The sequence below is a fragment of the Euprymna scolopes genome, chromosome 22, assembly GCF_053919585.1.
Source record: "Euprymna scolopes isolate OS-2025 chromosome 22, ASM5391958v1, whole genome shotgun sequence".
Lineage (NCBI taxonomy): Eukaryota > Metazoa > Mollusca > Cephalopoda > Sepiida > Sepiolidae > Euprymna > Euprymna scolopes.
Genome location: NC_136503.1, coordinates 103,748,579 through 103,761,167, shown reverse-complemented (window position 1 = coordinate 103,761,167; position 12,589 = coordinate 103,748,579). Strand labels below are relative to the sequence as shown.

At 29.6% G+C, this 12,589-nt stretch overlaps 1 protein-coding gene across 14 annotated transcripts in view; it reads left to right on the top strand.

The window, feature by feature from the left end:
* LOC145243583 (PHD finger protein 20-like protein 1) overlaps positions 1-12,589 on the top strand; it is a 200,070-nt gene that overhangs the window by 44,754 nt on the left and 142,727 nt on the right. The window lies entirely within an intron of this gene.

The following is a 12,589-nucleotide window of genomic DNA, read 5'->3' as shown; positions in this document are numbered from 1 at the left end:
TCTTTTTTCTTTTTTTCTTTTTTTTCTTTTTTAAAATCAAGCAATGATCTGGTATGGATAACAGGCAAGAAATCGAAAACAAATAAAATTCACAGCAAATAACTTATACCAAATGCAAGAAAATTGAATCTTCTATCAATTTTATATATATTTTTTTCTGTTCTAAAATTATTTGTAGTGTTATTTATTTTAGAGTTTTTTTTTGTTTTTTTTTTTAACAAAAACATGAAAATTAGCAATGAGCTTTGAAATATTGAAACTTATTCTGTAATAAAGAAAAGTTTTCAAACAGTTTCAGTTAAAAAATACAGGTCGGTCAAAAATTTATGTGTTTGGCAACAGTTATGTTGTTTTTAAAATTTTTGATTTCTCTTAGTGTTTATTGTTAACTGCACAATATTAGAAGCTACATTCAAGAAATAATGGCAGCCATCTAAAATATTACAACTCCTAATTAAATTTTTGACCGATCTGTATATTTTTAACATATTGAAAATGTTTAAAGTTTTTTTTATTTTTTATTTCAAATCAAGTATCAATATTTCAAAGCTCATTGCCACTTTTTTTACAAAATTTTTCCAATCAAAAACACAATGTTTTAGAACATAGACCTAAAAAAAACAACTTTTTTTTTTTTTTTTTTTGTGTGTTTGGAATCCTTTGAGATGAGCCTTCATAATTTATGTATTCTTTTTTTTGTAGACTTTTGTCCTTAGCTTCATAGTTGTTGTTTCACCACATTTCGGCTAACTCGTCCCCTAGCCTTCTTCAAGTGATTAACCGCAACCAGATAGAAATGCTGAGTCTTATAACTTATCCCCAGTATTTACTGCCTCCCATAGTTGTTTTTATCTCACCATGTTTTGCCAAATTAATCCTCGTTTGCTTGGGTAGGATTGAAACAGATATCTTCAGACACTGCCATGACACAATGGATAAAGGTGTTGAGTCTCTGTGGTTCCAGGTTAGCATTGTCTAAAGACAGTTGTTTCAATCCTACCGAAGCTAGAGGATTAGTCGACCAAAATATGGTGAGACGACAACTGTGGAAGGCAGTAATTACTGGGGATACAGGTACAAGACTCAGCATTCCTATCCTGTCACAGTTAATTACCTGAAGAAGGCCAGAGGATGAGTTGGCCGAAATGCAGTGAAACGACAACTATGAAGATGCAGACAAAAGTCTGCAAAAACAAAAATGAATACAGCAAAAAAAAACAACAAAAAATGAACAAACTATGTAGGTTGAAAGAAGATGAAATTTTCTTGCATTTGGTAAAAGTTATTTGTTGTGTATTTTTTTTTTTTTTGTTTTCAATTTCTCGGTTGTTAACTAAACTACATCGTTGACGAATTTCACTTCCACGCATTGTGGTGTTCATTGGTTTCCTTCGTTTTTGACGCAACATTTTTATTTTTTCTGATCGACACTTTTCAGATTTCAGACAAGTTGAACATTTTGTTGCTTTTAATAGATTTGAGCCAGCACCTTTTCTTTTTTTTTTATTATTAATCATAAAAATATATTTTTTCATCTGGACTTTCATCAATGAAAAGAATGGTTTACCAAAAAAAAAAAAAAAAAATTCATAAAGCAAAGTTTTTGGCTAACAGAAAAGGCGATTCGATACCCCCCCCACTCCACACACACACACATACACACACACACACACACACACACACACACACACACACTATACACTTCACACGCACCCACCACTGTTAAGATCCCTAGATGCTGGAAAGCCTTCTACTTTTACAGTTTCTGAAATTCCCTCCCTGTTTCTTGCTTTCCTGGCTAAATTAACATGTAGAAGTTTAATTGTATTGTGACCAATCATCTCTCTATTCAACTTCTACAATCCCCTGGTTGCCATGATCCCAAATAGTAGCCCCTTATATGTCTTGTTTCAGCTCTGAAAGAGTTAAAAGAAAAAAAAAATTTGCTTCTAACTCTGAACTTTTGGTTAGGAACAAAGTGTAGTATCTGTTCTGATGCTACATTTGCTTTATTCTAGCCAGGACAGGAGACTTTTTTTTTTTTTTTGGTGGGGGGGGGGGGGGCTGGATTTTCCCTCACATAAAAAACTGACCTGATGTCTAATTTTGCCCACGTGGGGAGGTAAGTAAATAAGAATTCTCAAGTAAATGCTAAAAGCCGATTTATTTTTCTTCCTTTCAGAAAAAGATTCAATTTCGACTTTTTACAATAGACTAACAAACTTAAAATCCAATTAGAAAAACACTAGTATCATTATCTATATACTGACAGGGAATTTTGTCTCCAGGAAAAAGACCCCAAATGTTAGCTCACTCTACCTCTTATAGGGGATGGCCATTATCATATACAAAAACATGGACAATTTTGGTATAGTGATGACGATTCTGATACTTTTCCCGATTCCGATTCTTCATGAATCTCTAAATATTTAACTATAAAATTATTTTCTCCCTGATTATCATAAAAACACATGTTAAATATGCAGATATTTTCTTAAACGTTGTGGGGTGGGGGGATCTATCGGTTTTTGTTTTATTGGTATTTTAAAAATCAATAAATATTTATTATTTTATTACTTTTAGCAGTGGAAGATTTTGCTTGAAATAAAATCAAATAAAAAAAAAACAAAAAAAAAAATTGTTTCGGCATCTGAACATAGCACAAATTTTTCCGATTCCGATACTCCCATATGTTTCGATTTTCCTCATTCCAATTAATCGTCCCAAACACTTGTAGAACTTGACGCATTGATTATTGACATGCCGTAAAATCAAGACCAACATTGATAACAAGAATCTATCCAAAAAAGTGTGTAGTCGAGATTGAAGTGCGTTATGTAGACGTGTAGACATTTTTCTTACTTTTAAATAAATATTACTTATATTGGACATTATACATTCTCATTGAATGTGAGATGATACATATAATTATTTCCACAATAAACGTTACAGCTCACACAAACCATGAAGGCCACAGAGCAGAAATCGTAGACTCCAGTTTCGCCCTTGTTTGGGTTCGTCAGTAGAACATATCCGAACTCAGGATTTGAAACTTGCAAGTAATTTTATGTGACAGTTTTTTTTTTGTTCTTGCAAATTCTGTTACCCTACCTAGTGCTATCAGATCAGACTGTCTGAAGATACTGGCTTCCTGATCTAAAATGCAATAAACATTGATGTTGTTGTTTTTTATTTTCCTTTCACTTGGCAAAACTCAATCATGTTCTGCAAAGTTACAAAAAAGAACAACAATTTTCCCATACAAAACAATCAAACCAAACACCATGAATAAATATTTGAAAATATAAAGAAATTGCGGCATAAAACCTTTTACTAAGATAACTGAATTCGGCATTAAATAACACGAAAAGCGTTGATATGTCATAAAGACAAACAACCATACCATCTTTGTATAGACATTTATTATTTTTAGGAATGCATATAAAAATATTAGTTGTTTTCTCCTTTAATAGGTTTTGTCTTAAAATTCATGTACAAAGCTGTTGCTCATATATATATATATATATATATATATATATATATATATATATATATATATAGAACAATAGAATTACAAATCAATAACACCTGGCAATTATTTAGAACGTTTGGCAATCATTATGCAAATTAAATATCGTTTTCATTCTGGTAAGTGAAATGCCTTTTCTTTTTCTACCACTAATACATATTGCATGCTAATAACACATACTAACGATGTTTTGAATATTAAATCTAACTTTGTAATGAAAGTTGTATTTGGATTCAAGTCGAACACAATTTCTAAATTATTTTTTGTGTTTCTATATTATAAGAACAAAAAAAGAAAATATTGAATTTCAAGTAAAACAAATGGTACATGCGTAATTGTCATGCCATAAAAAGTAGCATATCCAAAAATTAAGGAAAACGACAAGGTAGAAAAATAATTATTTGTGAAAAACAGTTCTGATAAGGTTAAAAAAGTTTTGATAAGATTACATGCTGTGTCGGACATATTGGGTCACGTGACCTAAGCAAAAGGGGGAAGTAACTCAGTTGAAAGCAGACAGAATTTATTCAGAAAATAAAAAATATACATAATTTGTGAATTTTTTTAAAAGTAACTTTAACTGTTTGAATTAAAAAAAAAAATTTTTTTGTTGTTGTAAATAAAAAATAAAAAAAAGAAGAAAATAACTGATTAAATTTTTGAGAAATTGAAAACTTGATTACCTTCCCTGTTAACTCTCCAATTCAGATCAGTAGATTTTGAAAACAAATCGCTAGATTTTACAAATATCTTTTTTATGAATAACTAGCGGGGGGTACCCGGCGATGCCCGGGTGTCTTGAGGTAAATCAAAACTCGGGGGGGGGGGGTGTTAAATAAAAAAAAATGTTTTGGTAGGTAAGTATGAGAATCGAACCCGTACCCTTGAGTTGGAAATTAATGTGTGAAAAAAAAAACGGGCGACGTTACCCATTAGGCCACCGCGACATACATTTGAATTTATTTATTGAGCTATAAAAACAGGCGTGCGCAATAAAAGTTAACTCTGCTGCTTCCATTTGACCTAATTAAGAAGGTCAAATAGAAGTCACACAGTTGTTTACCCAAGTTTTGTTTTTTTCCCCCAACAGATGTTGGGGGGAGGGGAACCAGCTCCTAATTGTCCAGATTGAATAACAATTGTCTGATGTACAACATTGATCAAAGCTGATTGCTTCTGGACATTTCCCGGCGCAATGCTGAGAATGTTGTTCGTTGTTAACTTTGAATCAGTTTCGCTTTTTATACGAAAAAGCCTCATCAACATGCGAGAAGCCAAAATAGCAATAATTTTGTAAAAGTCGACGTAAATAAATCTAGATGCGACGCACTTTCCCAAATCGTACATATTATTATTTAGGACCCATATAAACAGTTGTAAACGATCGTAACGACCCCGGGAGCATGTGCTCGAAAAGCCTTTTGAAGACATACACGAAATGATCACACACATTTTGCCTTTTATATATATAGATTATTTTTCTGCCTTATTGATTTCCATAATTTTTGGATATGTTACTATCTGCGACGTGACAATTATGTAGGTACCATTTGTTTTACTTGAAATTCAATATTTTTTTTGTTATTATAATATAGAAGCACCTATTTTTAAAAAAATTATTTTGACTGACATCCTTGTCATGGTTGTTTCACAATGTTTTCACTGATGTAACCTCCAACTTTCTTCAGGTGCATCTTTTCGAACTTAGGAATTTATGCAGAATTTTGAGTTCTAAAGATGACCTTAAAAGACATCCATTGATGAAGCCCCGTTTTGGGGCCGTGGAGAATGCGGATTTGCCCCATAGTTACTATTGTTCCTAGGTTCACTTTGGCCCGAAATGGTAATACCTGCTAGGGCATCTGTTGCTACCGGATCAGGCTGTCTGAAGATACTGGCTTCCTGACCAAAAATATATCAAACATTGGTGTTGTTGTTTTTTTTATTATTATTTTTTTTTTCATTTTTTTTTCTTTCATTTTCATTTTCTCATGCAGAACTCAATCATGTTTTGTAAAGTGAAAGACAAAAACATTTTACTTCTACAAAACAATTAAACCAAACACCATAAGGTAAATATTTGAAGATATAAAAACTTTTTCCAAAATTACTGGATTCGGCATTAAATAACCTGAAAAGGATTGATAGACCGTAAAACAAAAAAAAAACAACAAACCAAGTTCCGTGAATAAATATTTGAAGATATAAAATCTTTTTGTTCCAAAATTACTGGATTCAGCATTAAATAACCCAACAATGGTTAATGTCGTTAAACAACCAATATCCACAAAAATTTACTATTCTTGTTCTGTTAATGAAGGCCAAGTGCGAGTGTTACTTATGTTAATCTTTTTTATTATTGTTGTATTATTATTAAAAAATAATTTATTCAAGTCATTCCAGACAAGGTATGAAGTCACTTGATGAAAGTAGAGCAAGGTAGAATTACTCCAACACAAACCAAGCCTGAAAAAGACACCACTATTAGCATTAAATCTCCTGGACTTGAAACAGGATAAATAAAGAGTAAGCCCTTCAAGAGCCTAATAGAAAAGGAATGAGTTACAAGGCTGACAAAAACTTTACTCTTAAACTGGTTAAGTGGCTGAGAAGAAAACGTTTTTTTTTGTTTTTTTTTCTTATAATCACCTTTTTAATATTTCGTAAATAATGTCAGTTATCAATCTTCATTAAAAAGAGAGAATAACTAATCGCAATGCTTAGGTATCAACTGATTATTAATGAACACCTTTATCCGTTGTGCAACAATGGTAAGAGATTACATCAGCTAAAAAATTATGAAAACAAAACTACAAGATGCGAATAATAACCTGAATGATTCAAATAATACAAATTCCTTATTCTCCTAAAAAAATACAAATTCTTAATTCTCATCTAAAAAAAAAAAAAAAATACAAATTCTTAATTCTCATCTAAAAAAAATACAAATTCTTAATTCTCATCTAAAAAAATACAAATTCTTAATTCTCATCTAAAAAAATACAAATTCTTAATTCTCATCTAAAAAAATACAAATTCTTAATTCTCATCTAAAAAAATACAAATTCTTAATTCTCATCTAAAAAAATACAAATTCTTAATTCTCATCTAAAAAAAAATAAATTCTTAATTCTCATCTAAAAAAATACAAATTCTTAATTCTCATCTAAAAAAATACAAATTCTTAATTCTCATCTAAAAAAAAATACAAATTCTTAATTCTCTAAAAATAATACAAATTCTTAATTCTCATCTAAAAAATACAAATTCTTAATTCTCATCTAAAAAAATATAAATTCTTAATTCTCATCTAAAAAAATACAAATTCTTAATTCTCATCTAAAAATAATACAAATTCTTAAATCTCATCTAAAAAAAATACAAATTTTTAATTCTCATCTAAAAAAAATACAAATTTTTAATTCTCATCTAAAAAAAATACAAATTCTTAATTCTCATCTAAAAAAAATACAAATTCTTAAATCTCATCTAAAAAAATACAAATTCTTAATTCTCATCTAAAAAAAATAAATTCTTAATTCTCATCTAAAAAAAAATAAATTCTTAATTCTCATCTAAAAAAATACAAATTCTTAATTCTCATCTAAAAAAAAATAAATTCTTAATTCTCATCTAAAAAAATACAAATTCTTAATTCTCATCTAAAAAAATACAAATTCTTAATTCTCATCTAAAAAAAAATACAAATTCTTAATTCTCATCTAAAAATAATACAAATTCTTAAATCTCATCTAAAAAAAATACAAATTCTTAATTCTCATCTAAAAAAAATACAAATTCTTAATTCTCATCTAAAAAAAATACAAATTCTTAAATCTCATCTAAAAAAATACAAATTCTTAATTCTCATCTATAAAATTAAAAATTCTTAATTCTCATCTAAAAAAATACAAATTCTTAATTCTCATCTAAAAAAAATAAATTCTGAATTCTCATCTAAAAAAATACAAATTCTTAATTCTCATCTAAAAAAAAATACAAATTCTTAATTCTCATCTAAAAAAATACAAATTCTTAATTCTCATCTAAAAAAAATACAAATTCTTAATTCTCATCTAAAAAAAATACAAATTCTTAATTCTCATCTAAAAAAAATACAAATTCTTAATTCTCATCTAAAAATAATACAAATTCTTAATTCTCATCTAAAAAAATAGAAATTCTTAATTCTCATCTAAAAAAATACAAATTCTTAATTCTCATCTAAAAAAAATACAAATTCTTAATTCTCATCTAAAAAAAATACAAATTCTTAATTCTCATCTAAAAAAATACAAATTCTTAATTCTCATCTAAAAAAATACAAATTCTTAATTCTCATGTAAAAAAAATACAAATTCTTAATTCTCATCTAAAAAAATACAAATTCTTAATTCTCATCTAAAAAAAATACAAATTCTTAATTCTCATCTAAAAAAAATACAAATTCTTAATTCTCATCTAAAAAAAATACAAATTCTTAATTCTCATCTAAAAAAAATACAAATTCTTAATTCTCATCTAAAAAAAATACAAATTCTTAATTCTCATCTAAAAAAAATACAAATTCTTAATTCTCATCTAAAAAAAATACAAATTCTTAATTCTCATCTAAAAAAATACAAATTCTTAATTCTCATCTAAAAAAATACAAATTAATTCTCATCTAAAAAAAAAAATACAAATTCTTAATTCTCATCTAAAAAAAATACAAATTCTTAATTCTCATCTAAAAATAATACAAATTCTTAATTCTCATCTAAAAAAATACAAATTCTTAATTCTCATCTAAAAAAATACAAATTCTTAATTCTCATCTAAAAAAAATACAAATTCTTAATTCTCATCTAAAAAAAATACAAATTCTTAATTCTCATCTAAAAAAAATACAAATTCTTAATTCTCATCTAAAAAAAATACAAATTCTTAATTCTCATCTAAAAAAAATACAAATTCTTAATTCTCATCTAAAAAAATACAAATTCTTAATTCTCATCTAAAAAAAATACAAATTCTTAATTCTCATCTAAAAAATACAAATTCTTAATTCTCATCTAAAAAAATACAAATTCTTAATTCTCATCTAAAAAAATACAAATTCTTAATTCTCATCTAAAAAAAATACAAATTCTTAATTCTCATCTAAAAAAATACAAATTCTTAATTCTCATGTAAAAAAAAAATACAAATTCTTAATTCTCATCTAAAAAATACAAATTCTTAATTCTCATCTAAAAACAATACAAATTCTTAATTCTCATCTAAAAAAAGGTCACCTGAAGACGTGGTTATGCACCATGAAAACTGATGTCAAACCTATCTTCAGTACACAGATCTACAGTGTTTGCCGCTGGTATTAGGACTTGACTGCCCATCACAATCATGATCACTACGGCAAGTCGTGTGTGGACTGTGTTTATCTGAAATGCTGCGTGTTCTGTGGGAGGAACCAGCTCAACTCATCCTGGGTGAATATTGCCTCAAAATCAAAGATCATTTTGATTCCAAAGCTGAGGGTCCTAATCTAGGTTTATGGCAACTCATCTAAGAGAAGGAAACTGCTGAAAAACCTATGGCATGTTGCTGGGCCATAATCCTGGAAGTTCATAGAGTGGTACTCGTATTGGTCACTAAAATCCAATGATGTACAGATGTCTCTCTGCGCTCTTAGCTGTCACAAAAAATGTGGAAGTATGATGCTTAGCCAATGCCTCTGTTGCAGACTAGCAGATCTCTAACCAGTGTAAAAGTCGACCTACAGTATCACAAACAAAGAAGGAATGCCAGTTAAGAAATGTAAGTCAGAAATAGTCTGTGCAGATATAACATTTCATTATAAAGTCAGTTGTTCCCCTGTTTCTTTGGCCTCAATAGCTTTGTTAACAAAAGATAATTTTATTCAGTCAGTTTTGGGCAAATATTGATCTATGTTCTTAATTTAAAAAGCTTGATTTTCAATTAATTTTTATCAACTTTCATATTTTATCTGGTCAATTGTTTTTGTTTTACTAACATTAAAGAGAAAGTTGGAGAAATTAATACTCTCACAGTTCCAAGTCGTCTTCCTGCCACCCATCACACTGAAAAATCAAATCAAATTTCACTGCTAATGACTTCCTTTGTTTTTGAGAAACAATTTCCTTTGGTTAAATAGTATTTGATCTACTTACATAATGTTTAATTGCATGCTTTCTTATGTGTGTATTAATAACATTGGCATGACAGCCAAATTGAGGAGATGCAATTCTGAGCTCAATTTCCACCTGACGACATGGAATCTTTATACACTTGGTTTTAAATTGCGGTCAAGTTTTTACTTTGAAGGAATGGGGTGGGGTCAGGGAATAAATAATGAACCTTTTTATTTTAAATTTATTCAAAATCCAACTGTCATTTTTTTTTTCTTAGGCAAAGAAATACTATTTTAGTCAGTTAATGAGAGTAAAATGATTTCCAAATGTAGTTCTTTCACAATGATATAATTCTTTCAGCAAAACTATACAACTGGAGGGAGCATATATTTGCTACTTAGCTATTTATAAAAATAAACCCACATACACACACACACACACACGCACACACGTATATAGTAAGCTGTGTTATAGTGAGAAAAATATTGAGCTTCTATTTTCCAACCCCTCTCCCCATGTTAAGAATGGCTTTTTTGCCTAATTATTCAGTCAAATGGACAGCAGAAACCGGAAATCAAAAAGAGCAGACAGTCTTGACTATAACCTGATATTCTATTTTATCAAGATTAGCAATGCATGGGTAGAGAAATTAAATTAATTCTCAAAGGATGTTGATAATGGCAACCTTCTGCCTTATGAGATAATGACTTTCTGCATCTTGTCTGGTGCACTGCAGCTTCTGTTGTAGTTATACAGTTTTACAGTTTAAGCTGAAGTTGCTTTTTCAGATGATAGAGGCATAGGTTTGCCCACTTACCAGTGAACTCTTCTCAGCATTGCAAAGTCCGCTGGAAAGGCAAGCCAATACAGTTGGAGCCAGCACAGCTGCAAGAAAAGTGTTACAGTGTTTCACCATTTGCCTATCGGGTCTCCAAATTAAATTTTTGTCAAGGTTTATTCTCTTAGCTTTTGCTTTTCCTAAGGCATTCACAAGGCTATGAAGCTGTGTGCCCACAGCTAATGAAAATTTCATCAAAATTGGAAAGATTTTCAACTTTTTATCGTTAGAGAATTTGTGTTTCTTTCGTCTGAGTCTTAAGAAAAATCATTTAAGGATGTTGCTTTTATTTCAAAGCATGTGTGATGTTAGAAATGCCTGTATGTTGTGTAGAAATAAAAAGATGCGAAAGACTTAGGTGAGCAAAAACATTTGGTTTATTAATAACTTGCCTACGACAAATTGTAAAGACACTAACCATGACATGTATACGTGTTCAGATCTAGAGCAGTATATGAAGTCATTCCTTTCCTACTTCTATAGAACCCTACTATGCACTGCCGAAGTAGAATGCTCACATACCCCAGATTTCATTGCAAGGGATGCCGATGTTGAAAGGTGGAACCTGGAAGCAGTCAAACGAGATCAGGATATCTTGTGTGAGTGCCATCATCTCGACTACGGTCGGAAGATGAGGAAATGTAGATACAAAAATAATTAAGTACATTGTTCGTATACAAATAAAAACTTACAAGAAACTGATGAATGTATATGTTAAATGCACGGCCCAAATTGACATTTTGCCCATGAAGGGTTTTTTTTTTTCTATTTTAATGCATCCATTGTGATTAATGCATCGTCTTGTGATTTGATAATTTATGACATTGTCAAGGATCTTCCGTGATGTCTTGCACCTCATCTTTAATGCATGACATCATCGTTTGTCTAAATGAGATTGCAGTGAGATATTTTATCCAAAAAAAGATTTTAAATACACTGCGAAAAGACCTTTTATGGTGTTATAATGAAAGGGTGATGTCATCCATTAAAACAAGACAACCTTTTGGGTCGTCTATGTGGCCAAACTGTCGAGATCAAAAGGGTCTAATCTATTATTATACGAAAACTGATTAATGTTTGTTTACGTAAAGTATTTTTAAGTGCTTATTCAGATTGGCACTTATGATGATAAACAAAACTGAAGAAAAACTTTTATCATCTACCTACTTGACAAGTATTTTTAATGGTGAATGCTCCTACGGACTACAAGCACTTGTACCCCCTCGATGTAAATACCCGCGACAAACCCGACAAGCAACAAAATCCCACCCCTACACAGTAGCGATCCCTACGTGTAAGAAAACTTCTACTTCAATAATTTCTCCTTCAGAACTGCTAGACTTTGGAACTCCCTTCCCGGATTCTACTTTCCCAACTGTACTGACATGCAGAAGTTCAAGTGTAATGTGAACAGATGTCTTGCTGCTCTTGATAATATCCCTGCAAATTATGTCCCCAATAGTAACCCCCTACTTTAAAGTGGCTCTGTGCCTTGTTTGGGGTGGAAATTGAATAAAAAAAAAAAATGAATAAAATAAATATATTCCAAAATCATAAATATTGATCAAGTAGTTTGATTTTTTTTTTTTAAATTATTTTCAAAATACAAATTTTTTAATATTTCTCAAATTTTCTTTTTTTTTACTAATATAAAAGAACTCTTCTAAAAAAAATGTTTTCATAATTTGCAAATTTATTTCTAAAAAAAATGCATATTAATAAATTGCTTGATTTTAATTCTTACATTTCAATTGTCTTTCCGATATTATCCCCCCCCCCCAATTAAAATGAAAATCAGTTGTCTGCCCTTGTTTCCTTAATGGGTACCCCCCCCATCAACACAGAGTAAAATTTTATTTCTTTGAATAAAAAAGACTACTTGATCAAATTATGTAATTTTTTGGAATATTTCATTTCCTTTAATTTTAATGGCCACCATTTTAAATGCCAATCTGAATAAGTACAGAATTTTCCCTTAATTACACTTTACAAAATACATGCTAAAATATTCATCAATTTTGAGATTGAATTATGTTTGCAAAAAAAAAAAATGACAATTTTAATTGCCTTAATTAGTCGTAATTTGCAATT